The sequence below is a fragment of the Cryptomeria japonica genome, chromosome 11 (genome assembly GCF_030272615.1).
Source record: "Cryptomeria japonica chromosome 11, Sugi_1.0, whole genome shotgun sequence".
In the NCBI taxonomy this organism is placed as follows: domain Eukaryota; kingdom Viridiplantae; phylum Streptophyta; class Pinopsida; order Cupressales; family Cupressaceae; genus Cryptomeria; species Cryptomeria japonica.
The window spans coordinates 570,227,121-570,239,772 of record NC_081415.1 but is presented as its reverse complement, the minus strand read 5'-3'; positions in this window follow the sequence as shown (position 1 = coordinate 570,239,772).

Here is a 12,652-nt window from a genome sequence, read left to right as displayed (position 1 = left end):
GCCAAGTCTATCAGTGTATCCTCTTCATAACTAGGGGGGTAATCCTCTCGAGGAGTGAATGGAACGATGCCAGATGTGGAAGCAGGAGACATATGAGCCAAAGGCTCTGTATTCCTAATAGTATCAATGTAATCCCTAAAAACATGAGGCAGGACTCCCTCAAGTATTTCCAATTCATGCTCCACAAGTTTGTTGGCCAAATCCAAGGGGTCTTCAATCTTTTGTAGCATGTTCTCATCCATTTTCCTTCTAAAAAGCTTCCATTTATAAGCCTGCATTGCTTTCTCAAACTTTATTCGCTTCACTTTGGCCTCTTCTCTGCCAATGTTCTTAATGAGGTCATCCGGTAGGTAAGATTTATGCTCTCCAGCCTTCAGATTTTGTGATGACCGGGCTATCCTTATGTATGCTTCAGGATCAAAATTGGGCCTTGGATCCCCCATAGCCATGCCATAATAATCCAATTTTGTCTATAGCAGGCCATAACTCTTTGAACTTTTCACAATAAAATCTGAAAATACTAACAACCCAGGTACAATTGATTGTTTCCCATGGCTTGTCAGATGTTTTGTACTCACTATTGATAGTTGCCTCATAATTTCCAGACAAGCCACTCTGTTAGGGACTGTAAGTGGTAGTAAGTATGGTCTCCCTCCGAACCTGTATACCCTGACTTGTGTGCAGTCTGAAAAACAATACCAATCTCCCCAATTGTGTTCAATTGAGGGATCTTCAGTGAAATCTTTTGGTCTTAGGAATCTTTGAATCTCTAGTGCAAGGGCATGATCACATGGGCATCCCAATAGTCTATATAATGTCTTGACAAAGAACTCCTCAAAATGCCAATATTGATTATTCGCATACCTCTGGTCCCATGAAGAAACCCATAATTGCACTGGTTTTCTCATCCTAGCATTGTCATATGTCCTGACACATAACTCTTCTGGACATAACCCTTCATCTTGGCCCACATACAATAGCATATGCATAAGTAAGGAATAATGCTTGAAATGAACATTGATGACATCCCCCTTTAACTTTTCTAACCCATGATTCAAAACCTCAACCAAATAAGAAGAAAAATCAAAGAAGTGGGGGTCCTTAGACTGCAAATTGGCACAAATGACCATGGCTGCAACATCCATCAAAGGATGGGCTTTTATCCCTAGCACTTGGGCAACATTGTAATAGGTATACTTGAAATATGGATGGAAAGAGTTGACATCATAGGGAGCTTTGTAATCCTGACCTAGTGGCACTAAGGACCCTGCATTCCTAGGTCTATGTATAGGGAGTCTCCACGTTTTGTAAATGTACTCTAGGTTAAAATATTCACTTGTTAACTTCTTGAGGTCAATCAATTATTCAAATCCCCAATCCAACTCGAACATGGTGTCAATAACCTCCTTTCTGATTGCAAGAATTGGCTCACCCATGTAGTTATATATGGTCCTTGTTTTAGGGTCAAAATTGTTTGCCAATGCCTTCATGAGCTCCACATTCACGAATACATTAGCCATAGCTAACCTTCCTAAGTTCAATCACCATAAATTGTTGATAGGTTGAGGGGCAACTCTTTTTTTGTACCCATATATGAATAATTCATACCCTCTCAATTCTATCCATATGTCTCCAAGATCCTCAAACCGGTCCTCCAGGCCTTCCTCATCAGCTCTAATCTTCTTGGACCTCAAACTGGATGATGGCCACTGGTCAATCAAGTCCTTGGCCAAAGAATGCCCTTCCCTTTTCTATCTTTTAGGTTTTTCTTCTGCAACAATAGGTTCTGTTCCCTTTCTGGTCTTATTAGTTTTAGATGATGATTCCATTTGAATTTTAAAAAAGAGGTTTGTGTGCAAATAACTTACTCTGAATTACTGAGCTTTATCTGTGAATTTGCCCAATTCCTGCTTTCAATTCATCACCTATGAATTCCTTAATGTTGTGTCCTTTGATGTTGATCCACTACTTATGGCATATTTAATCAGTTAGTAATGGCAGTTTGGACAACGGTCACTTGGGCACACGTTTGAATTTAATGGCGATGTGACCTTCCATGGGATTTGTTTCTAATTTTCATGGCAATCAATAATCATTTCGATGAGGATATGTCTTTCGATCATTTGTTTCTTTAGTCCATCGATCTCTTTGTTTCTATAGACAATACTTTTGTTTCGAATATTACTTCGATCAAGTATTTTTTCCCTTCATCGAAATACTGTATTCGGTCAGTATGGCTGTCTCCTCATCGAAACATATCTGATATCCCTCAAGTCTTATGTCAAAGAAACCTTTGGCTTCGGTGTGCTCCTTTATTTTTCTATTGAAATACTTCTTTCATTGATATCACTATGCCCCGTCGATGAATGAGTCTATTATCTCACCGATAAAGTTACATCAGCAAAACCACGCATATCGAGAACATGCCTTTTAACCTCCTTGAAACCTATATCCTCATCGATATCTTTTATCGATATATCTTCCTTTTGTCATATTGATATTATTCTTTTGATGAAAATGCTCCTTTTGATGGGTCCTTTCTATGTTGCACCGATAGTATTATTTCCTCGAGAACTTTCCCCGTCAATGAAGACCCTCTCTGCTTTCTTCGATATCTTTTGTCGATGAAGTTATTATCTTCGGTGAGTCCTTTCTAGAATTCATTGGCATTTCCTTCCTTCGATGGCTCTTTTATATCGATGAGAAATCGCTGGGTCTCATCAATCCAAATTCAAAAGGTATCGATGAGACCCAGCGATGTCTCATCGATATAAAAGAGCCATCGAAGGAAGGAAACGCCGACATCGATAATTTTTTTTTTTTTTGATAAAAATTATCATCGTCGGAATTACGACGAGTACCAAGCTTTCGACTGATGATGTAATTGGTGGACATACAGCATCGACAAAGTCTATTGGATTGTCGTATTTCCAACGGGTATGGGATCATCGACCAATCCGACGCTGATTTTTCGACGGTTGATTTTGTCGACACTCCGATGAAAATTCATCGCAAATCCAACAAACGGCTGTCAAAAATGAGCTCTGAATGTACTAGTGTGAGGTTATCAATATAACTTATACCAATGAAGGAGAATGCGAAGCAGAGGTTGGAAATGTCATCGAGTCATTAGAAAATGTCACCTCACGCTACCTCGATACCCGATGTGCTAGGTGGCAAAGGCGGTGTCATCGGCATGACTTGCTACGATGAGGCAATACCAAAAGGAGGAAAATACTAAGTCATGAAGGTAACTTAAACTATCAGTGAGAGGTGTTTTAGGTTATGTTGATACCTGATGAGGAGGACAAGCCAGGCACAAAGAAAGAGACATGATCAAGGTGAGTTACACCAATTGAAGACATAGTCATCGGGATATCATCGCCTCATCAAGAGGAAACATCTTTTGTTACACCGATACCTGATGAGAAAATGGAGGTAGGTGTGAACAAAGAGGTCTCATCAAGGAAACATATGCCGATAGATTGGAGCAATAAAAGATGCATAAATGCAAAGGCAATGACATTGGGTCATCGGAGAAATATAAAGTGAGTTGTTCTGATGCCTGATAAGGTGACCCGATGTAACAAATGAGATGCAGACTATGAAGGAGGATTCATCGAGATAGCTTAAACCATCGGAGGAGCGTATTTGGAGTTATGTTGATACCCGATGGGCAGAATGCCACGGAGGAATAGAAGGAGGGTATATCGAAATGACCTACACCGATGTGATATAAAGGTAAAAGTAAAGCCTAGCTAGAAGGCAAAGCCATCAGGGAAGTTATAACCATCAGGATGATAACAAATGAGCTATGTCGACACCCAATGAAGTGATCAGTGAGACCTATGCCGATAAAAAGGATGGGTGGTGCCAAATGATTGAATTATCGAGAGGAGTTATGATGACTAGACGTTGCAAAATCTGATCTCAATGAATCCACCCGCCATTATTAAATACAGGCAATGGATAGCTCTGTGCTTACATGAGGTGAATCACAACACCATTTCAATTGAGTAAATGCTCCTAGTGTATTAAATATTTATATAGAAGCTGGTATAAGGATTTTGCATAGCAGACTTAAGCAAATGGAAAGATTGAAGCGGAATTAAATTGCAAAAAAAATGAATTTGAAAAGGCTTGAAAGACTCAAATATGGAGGGTTCTAGTTCCAAGGGCAAGAGGAAGGTCACTGAGGTCTTTGAGAGAGCTTCAAAGAAGTCTAAAGGTGGAGAAGGTGCATAGAAATGAAAGTTAAACCAAGATATGATTGACCAAATGAGCTCACTAGGAGCCAACTCTTGGAGATCTAAGACTAGTTTGCCTATCCGTGATTAGCTAGAAGATGATTTCAAGGAAATTGGTGATGTTTGGACCAGGGTCAGAGGTCACGAGTTGTTCTTGTATCATTATTCACGAAGAAGCAAGTTGGCCCCAATCTCAAACCCATGGACAACTGGATTGGGTAAACTTGTGGTTCCTAATGTCTTTGTGAACATTCAATTGATGAAAACACTGGCTAGGGATTATAATGCTACAAAAAGATGTATTCAATTGCCAAATGGTGATGCATTCATCTGTATCTCAGTAGCCACCATTCAGGGGGTTTTTGATCTTGGATTTGAATCTGGTGTGCCTCTATCTTTTGAGAAACTAGAGGAAGAGTATATAAAGATGGATACTGTATACAATGGGTGGAATTTGGCCATACATAAGGCTAAGAAAGGGAAGTTAATAGATGAAGATGGGCCCCCTTTTGATATCAACATTTTCAGGCAATATCTGCAATATACATATATGGCATGAAGTCAAGTGGGAGGAGTTGAGGATCCAGATATAGCTCGGATAGGACCTTTGGTACTTGTAGTAGACACATAGATGCACAAGCCAAGACAATTCGATTATGCTACTTACATTGTCGAGAAGATACATGAGGGTTTTCTGAGTCTTCAGAATAACCCCGACAAATCTTTTAGGTTTTATTCATTGTTGATACATATTGTCTTGTTTTATGGACAACTCAGGGGGTTGTGGCTTGAGGATTTGAAATTAAAAATTCATGGTAAAGATGGGCAGGAGCAGCCAGTTCAATTATGGGTATCACTGTGGGATTCTCGGTTCATGAGATCTCACTATGTCAAGTTTGAAGAATTTTTTGTGCAACCATTATACAGAGCTTTTGGGGTTTCTTTTGATGGATCATTTTCAGAAGAAATCAAAAGATTTCTTAGACCACATGAGCATGGGGATATCAGGGTTAATCATAATTGGGGTGACTAGTATGTGTGCTAGGACTTCACATATGTTAGAGTGTTTGGATTTTTAGGTGCACCTTATGTTCTACCAAAGCCTGCACCTGACAAAATTGCCTACCTGGAGATTGTGAGACAAATGAGTGTCTCTAATGCACAACATTTTGGGGGTGCCCACAAGCAAGTTTTTCTTCCCAAGACTCTACATTTTGGTGACTTCACTATTGTATCCACAAAGGCATATGAAGTCATTGACAAGAGGTTGATAGAAGATTATAACCTCTATGAGCACACAAGTTGAAAGAATTATGACCCGGAAGGCTACATACACCAAAGTAGAAAAGGGCAAAATCTGGGTTACTATTTTCATGAACATGTTGAAGCCTTGGACATTTTCAGAAACAAAGAATCTAAGGAGGCTATGCAGATCTTTCAGGATTTGAACCAAAAATTGGAAGAAAAGAGACAAAGACTGTAAGAAATGGAAGAGGAAGAAGAAGCTGAGAGTGAATCGGGTGAAAATGAGGTTGTTTTGAGATTCAGAATGCCTGAAAGAGAGGAGGAACCTGAAGCACAAGACCAAGTTGTGGCTAGGATGAATGTCGATGTTGATGTCAAGTTAGAAGAGCACACTTCTTTTGTGTCTGATGATAAATTCATAAAGTCAAAGGAATTTAAGTCCTTCTTGTATCATTTCAAAGGAAAGAGGCTAAGAGAAGCAATGCCTGATGTAACACTAGAAAATGAGGCAGAGATGCTTAGAAAATTGAAGGCTGATATAGATTCAGAAGTAGAAGGCATGACCCCTCAAAGGGGAAGGCAGCTTCTTGTAGAGGCAGGAATTATCCTCTTTCTAGGCTGGGATCTTAGTGCATCCTTTATTTTTGATAGCCTATTGCATTCAAAGGACTTCAAGTTAGACATTCAGGGCATGAATGACATCTTCATTGGATCAAGATATGATCTAGATGATGAGTCTATGTGTTTGTGGGCCCTCTATCCTCCAAATACGAGACCAAAGATCATAGATGTGGACAAGGCTTTTGGACACATGATGAAGTTAAAGGTTGGTAAAGTTGATCCCATGGTCACAGTGGATATGGGAGTTGATATTTCAAGATTAAATAATGCATAGATGAAGATGTTGGTAAGAGAAACATGAAAATACATATCATTGTATTAGGAACTCTTAAGAAGCAAGGCCCAACTTGTACCCTAGATAGCAGATGAATCCAAAACTGAAAAAGAAGTGTGAATAATTGCACAAGGAAAACAAGAAGTTGAAGGAAAGAATGCAAAATGTAAGGACCTACACAAAATGTGTCTTATTGTCTAAAAGATTTGAAAATATGCAGAAAGTACTAGAGGAATTCTGGATTGTCTACCGGAGAAACAAGTATAACACAGTGTCACATCAGAGGATTTTGGATTGGTTAAACATGTTACTACGGGATCAGATACTGAGTGACAAGAGGATCAATAAGGTCAAAAAACTGATTGATATTCATGAAAAATTCACAACAGAGTTGAAAATTGAATATGAGGAGTATTAGGGGATTGTTAATCATGGATTCCCAAGTGTGGTAGATGATACAGGGGTTATAAAGGATAAAGACCAGCGGATTACCAAATGCAGATCTCTACTTAGTTCAACCCTTAGCATTTCCCATGTGGATACTTTGGATATGCATGAAATAGGGGAATGGGTTGAGAGTTTTGTTATAGCGGAGGTAGCAATTAGACACATCATCTTCAACATCTACACATATAAAGATGAGGGATATCTTTGACATATCCAAAAGTGTGTTCAAAGGCTAGATGGGAAGAATTAGTTGTGTTATTGTATTTTGTTTTAGTTATAGCAGTTAAAGGGGGCGTAGTTAGGTTTTTATTATTCTGTTTGAACTAGCAGTGTTATGTAAAACAGGTCTGTAGAAATGAAAATCCATTTTGTGCAAGCAAGTGTATCATGAAGTACCCATGAGTCTACAGTTTGTGTATACCCATTGTTCCAAAAATTAATATACAATATTTGTTGGCTTTATCTTCACATCGTTTCATGTTATATGATGTTGATGAGTTAAAATCCTTTGGATAAATCTAAATGAGGTTTGTTGCAGTGTTTTATCACTTGTTCTTATATAGATAATAGAATTCTTTTTGTTGTTCTTATAACATACATTGAAGTCATTGCAGTGATAGTCTTGCATATTTGTGAGTTCTCTCAAGCTGTCTCTAGGGATCACAAATATTTGTCCATTAAGTAGCATGTAAATTGTCAAATAAGGCTCTGGTCTATTAATAGTTTTCCATGAGTAAATTTGGTGTGCACAAAGTCCTCACTAGAGAAACATATCACTAGTTTCTACTAGCATTGTTTTTCATAATCACTCAAGGTTCCAAGAACATTCTTTAATAAGTTTTTATTCATTATAAATTATATTCAAGTTTTCAGATTGAACCAAGTTAAAAGAACATAATAAAGCATAGTTGGAGGAAATATTTTGCCATTCTTGTAAACAGCTAATCTGTTAAGTTTAAATTCAATATAAATAAATCTCTTTGTGCTTTGGAGATTGAGGTATACCCACCTAGGTCTAGTGGAGCCTAAAGTGCAAAGGTATTTGGTCTTTGACCATTCTTGTTCATTGGCCAAGGCTGATTGAGAAATCAGTAGGAGAGTTGGCAAAGCTCTAGGATTTCCAATCTGTGGTTTTGGGAACCAACATCATCAATGACAACACATGAAGTCCTCAAATACAAAAATCATCATCAAGCAAACAGAGAAAAATGAATCCACATGTGACATTGCTAGTCAAAGCAGAACTAAAGAAACTACTGGATGTCGGTTTTATCCAACCAAACGACTATGCAAAGTGTATCTCTAACATAGTACATATTTCAAAACTTGACAAAAGTATCATGATATGCACTGACTTTAGATATCTTAACAAGGCATGCCCTAAGGATGATTTTCCTTTACCTAGCATCGGCACAATTGTAGATTTAATAGCAAGACATGTCATGTTATCACTTATGGATGGTTTCACAGGCTATAATCAAATCAAATTAGCACCAGAAGACCAAGATAAAACAACATTTACATGTCCATGTGGTACCTACTGTAGACACCCAAAATTGTCCAGTCTAATTAAATAAATTTTTTATTTATTTAATTATCTAAGCTTAATTCTTCTATTAATTAAATAAATCTTTATTTATTTAATTAATTCATTTATCCTCTTCTAGCCTTATTTCTCATTTAAATAAATACATTTATTTATTTAAATTATCCTTTTCCTAAATTAAATAAATATCTTATTTATTTAATTGATCTCACTTCTTCTATTAATTAAATGAATCTTTATTTATTTAATTAATTTATTAACCTTTTCTACCTATGACACATGTCATTCATCTCTTAATTCATACACTACCTACCCCTTTCATTATTTTATTATTTCTTTTACCTACCCTCTAATCATAGCCGACCTCCTTTTACACCTCTCAATCTTATCCCTCCATTTCATATAGTGTCTTCTATATAAGGAGATGCTTCCTTCATTATCAAGCCCCCCGTTGACTACTTGACTACACTATGCTTTTGAACATAGGTGATCCTACTTGCAACCACATTTCCGTTCTTTGTTGAGCTCTTGTGCACATAAAATCTGAGAGCAAATATATCAAGCAAGATCAATGGAGATAGGAAAAAAAAAGATCCAAACCCTATTGGACATGTGATGGTATAATCTTTGTGATTTCATTTGATTTGCATTGTCTTAGGTAATCTTCATATGTTATGGTGGATCTTTGTTGTTGTTAGGCTAGGGTTTTGTGGTTGAATTCATTTAGCCTTTCAATATCATTATTATTGTTATCCATTTTCACCATAAACACCTACTACTGGAATATCATGTCTTTCGGCTTAAAGAATGCAGGAGCGACCTATCAAAGAGTAATGACCATAATATTTCATGATATTATGTGCACATTCATGGAAGACTATTTAGATGACCTATTATCCAAATCATTCACAAGGGAAGGACATCTAGAGATTCTTGACAAAATCTTTCAAAGGCTAGAACAATTCAATGTTCAACTAAACCCAAAAAAATGTGTGTTCAGTGTAACATCCAAAAAACTATTGGGATACATAGTATCAGAATAGGGCATCAAGGTGGATCCCGCAAAAGTACAAGAATCATGGAGATGCCACCTCCTAGAAATATCAGCCAACTAAGATCTCTACAGGGACGGCTACATTCCATCAGAAGATTCATTGCTCAACTAGCCGACAAGTGCCTCCCTTTCACTCACCTACTCCACAAGAATGTTCCTTGTAGATGGGAGGATAGATTTGTAGGATCATTCCACCAATTAAAGAAGTACCTAATGAATCCACCCATATTGGTGTCACAAATAGTAGACAAACCTCTACTTCTCTACATATCAGCCACAGAGGTATCTTTAAGAGCTTTATTAGCACAAGACGATTCAACAAGAAAATAAAGAGTGATCTACTACATCAGCAGAACATTGAATGGATATGAACTCAACTATACCTTCATTGAAAAAGATTTTTTAGCCGTGGTATTCACTTCTCAAAAGTTTTGACACTATATGCTAGCTCAAGCTAATAGCAAAAATAGACCCATTACAGTATTTACTCAGCAAAACTACTTTAACAGAAAGACTAGTTAAATGGGTAATGATTTTGAGTGAGTTTAACATTCAGTACATAGATAGAAGAGAAATCAAAGGTCAAGCTATAGAATATCAGTTAGCAAAGGCATCATTACAAGACAATCATCTGATGCTTGTTGAATTTCCAAACACAGATGTCTTGGCCAACACAACACATCCATGGGTTTTGTACTTTGATAGATCATACACACAGCATGGATCAGGTGTCGATATCCTATTCATCTCTCCATAAGGACATACCATTCCAAAATCTTACAGATTAATATTCTCTTGCACAAACAACATAGCTGAGTATGAAGCCTTGGTCACAGAAATCAAAGTGGCAGTAGAATGGAAGATCACAGAGTTACTGGTCTTTGGAGACTCCCAATTACTCATCAATCAGGTCAATGATGACTATCAAACAAAGGATGACAAGTCGATTCCATATAAAAGGATGTTCGACAACTTCAAGAAATACTTTGTGGGTATCAAATTTGAATAGATCCCCAAGTTGGATAACAAAGTTGCAGATGCCATGGCAACCATTGCCTCACTCCTCCAAATACCAGAAAAATAAAATCATTATGAGTTTTTGATGGAGTAATTATTTTCCCCTGCCTGTGACAATCCCGAATCCCAGGTCATATGCCACCTAGTCTATTTTGACTCACCACTCTATGGAAAGATCTATGCCTACCTAAAAGATACTATCCTTCCACCAGATCTATCTAGAAACCACAAACACAACTTTATACATCAAGCAGCTCATTATACCATAATTGTTGATACACTTTATAGATGAGATCTTCACGGTACTCTTCTTTGGGGTCTTTATCGTAATGAATCTAAAACCTCCTTGCAAGAACCTCATGAGGGTATTTGTGGAACACATTCAAGTGGTCATACTCTAGATAATAAACTTCTAAGGCTAGGGTATTATTGGCCGACCATGGAAAATGAATCCTACAAATTTGCTAGAAAATGCCTGAAATGCCAATTCCATCGCAATCTTATACATTTATCAACACATGAGGTGCAACCATTCACTACATCATGGCCTTTTTGTTAGTGGGGACTTGACCTCATGGGTAAAATTCATCCTTCGTCATCCAATGGACACAAGTTCATAATCATGGCCACTAAGTATTTTACAAAATGGATTGAGGATGTTTCATTGACAATTTTTACTGACAAGAAAATATCTTCCTTCATCCCGAACTATCCTATTTGTTGGTATGGCATCACCAGCTGGTCCAGGAGCACCTAGTTTTGAGTGCATTTTCTAGATTTTGGTGTGTTAGTCTTTAGTTTGGTTTTGGACTATGAATAATGGACTACTCATAAGTCCACATGTGTTTTTTAGATGCATTTGGAGGATGAATGTCAATGGGATCATGTATTTACTCAATTTTGGCTTATAAGCCCTTGTAAGCCTAAAATGCAATAAACGTGCATTTTTGTGTCAAACATCTTGAAAAAACTTATTTGGAATTGAGACATGTCATTTTAGTGGTTTTAAGTCATCCTAGGTGGTTTAAAATGAGTGACAAAGCATAAAATGCAAAAATGCACTTTTTGGCAAAAGTTGTCAATGTTGCTTGACAACATTTTACAACTTTGAGCAACTTTTTGAAAGTTTGAGAAAATCAGTGGTTAGGAAACTGATGGAGACTTGGTTAGGATATAAATGGCATATAAATTCTCTATGTATGAATATAATGAGGTTGGTGAACATATTGGGAAAATCACAATACATTTTAAAGACCTTTTTCCAGTTATAACTTGCATTTCTCTCAAATTGTGAGCAGCAATCCGTACTTCATGGATTTATCTCTTTACTTTTCTTTCATGATTGATTTGTAGATATTATTGTAGTTCTTAGGAGGCATTTTAATTATTCTTTGTTGCAGGTTTGATTTGATTTTTTGATTTATACTGATCACAACCTGAGCAAGGGTTTTAAAGCCCAAACATGGTTCCAGCTTGAAGTCCTTTGAGTTTCTCTTAATAACCCTTGGGACTTGAGATATGGAACCTTTGTACAATGTATATAATCTTTTTTTTGGTTTGGAGGTCATTTAAAGGCCATTGGACATCATTTCCTAAGCGAGCTCAGTCATAGCCCAGTTAGGAAATGATTGAAATTTTCCAAGTGCTTGTAGGAATGATCAGGTTGGAAGATTCCGAGTGTTTGGCATGAGTAAGTGGGGTGTGGCAGAGCCTTTGTGGAAGTTTGGAGGTGTGGTAGACTAGAGAAGACATTAAACCCTTGGAAGAAGACCAAAAAGACCCTAAAACCCTTCAAAATATGCCATTTTCGGGTTCCATACCTGTATGGATAGACCTGGTTTCCTCACCTGATGAATCTCAAGGTTCTTCCAAAAGGGTACTCAGATCATAAAATATTTTTCCTGGTTCTTTGAGACATTTGTGAGCAAATCCACAAAAAATGGTTACGTAGGGCTAATTGGGGCTCTAGGGCTACTAGGCCTAGAAAATAGTGAAAAGAAGGAGCAATGGAGAAATGAATGAAACCCAATCACAAAACTAGTTGATTGGTTTGGAAAAACCTTAAGAACACCTACTACAATCCCTGCAAGAATATGTTAGAAGTTTTATAGATTGAGGTCGGATTTACCCTTGTGAATCTCAACCATGCCTGAGCAATCACTGAGCATTTTTTGATTGGGAGCACTCCTAGAGAGTTTGAA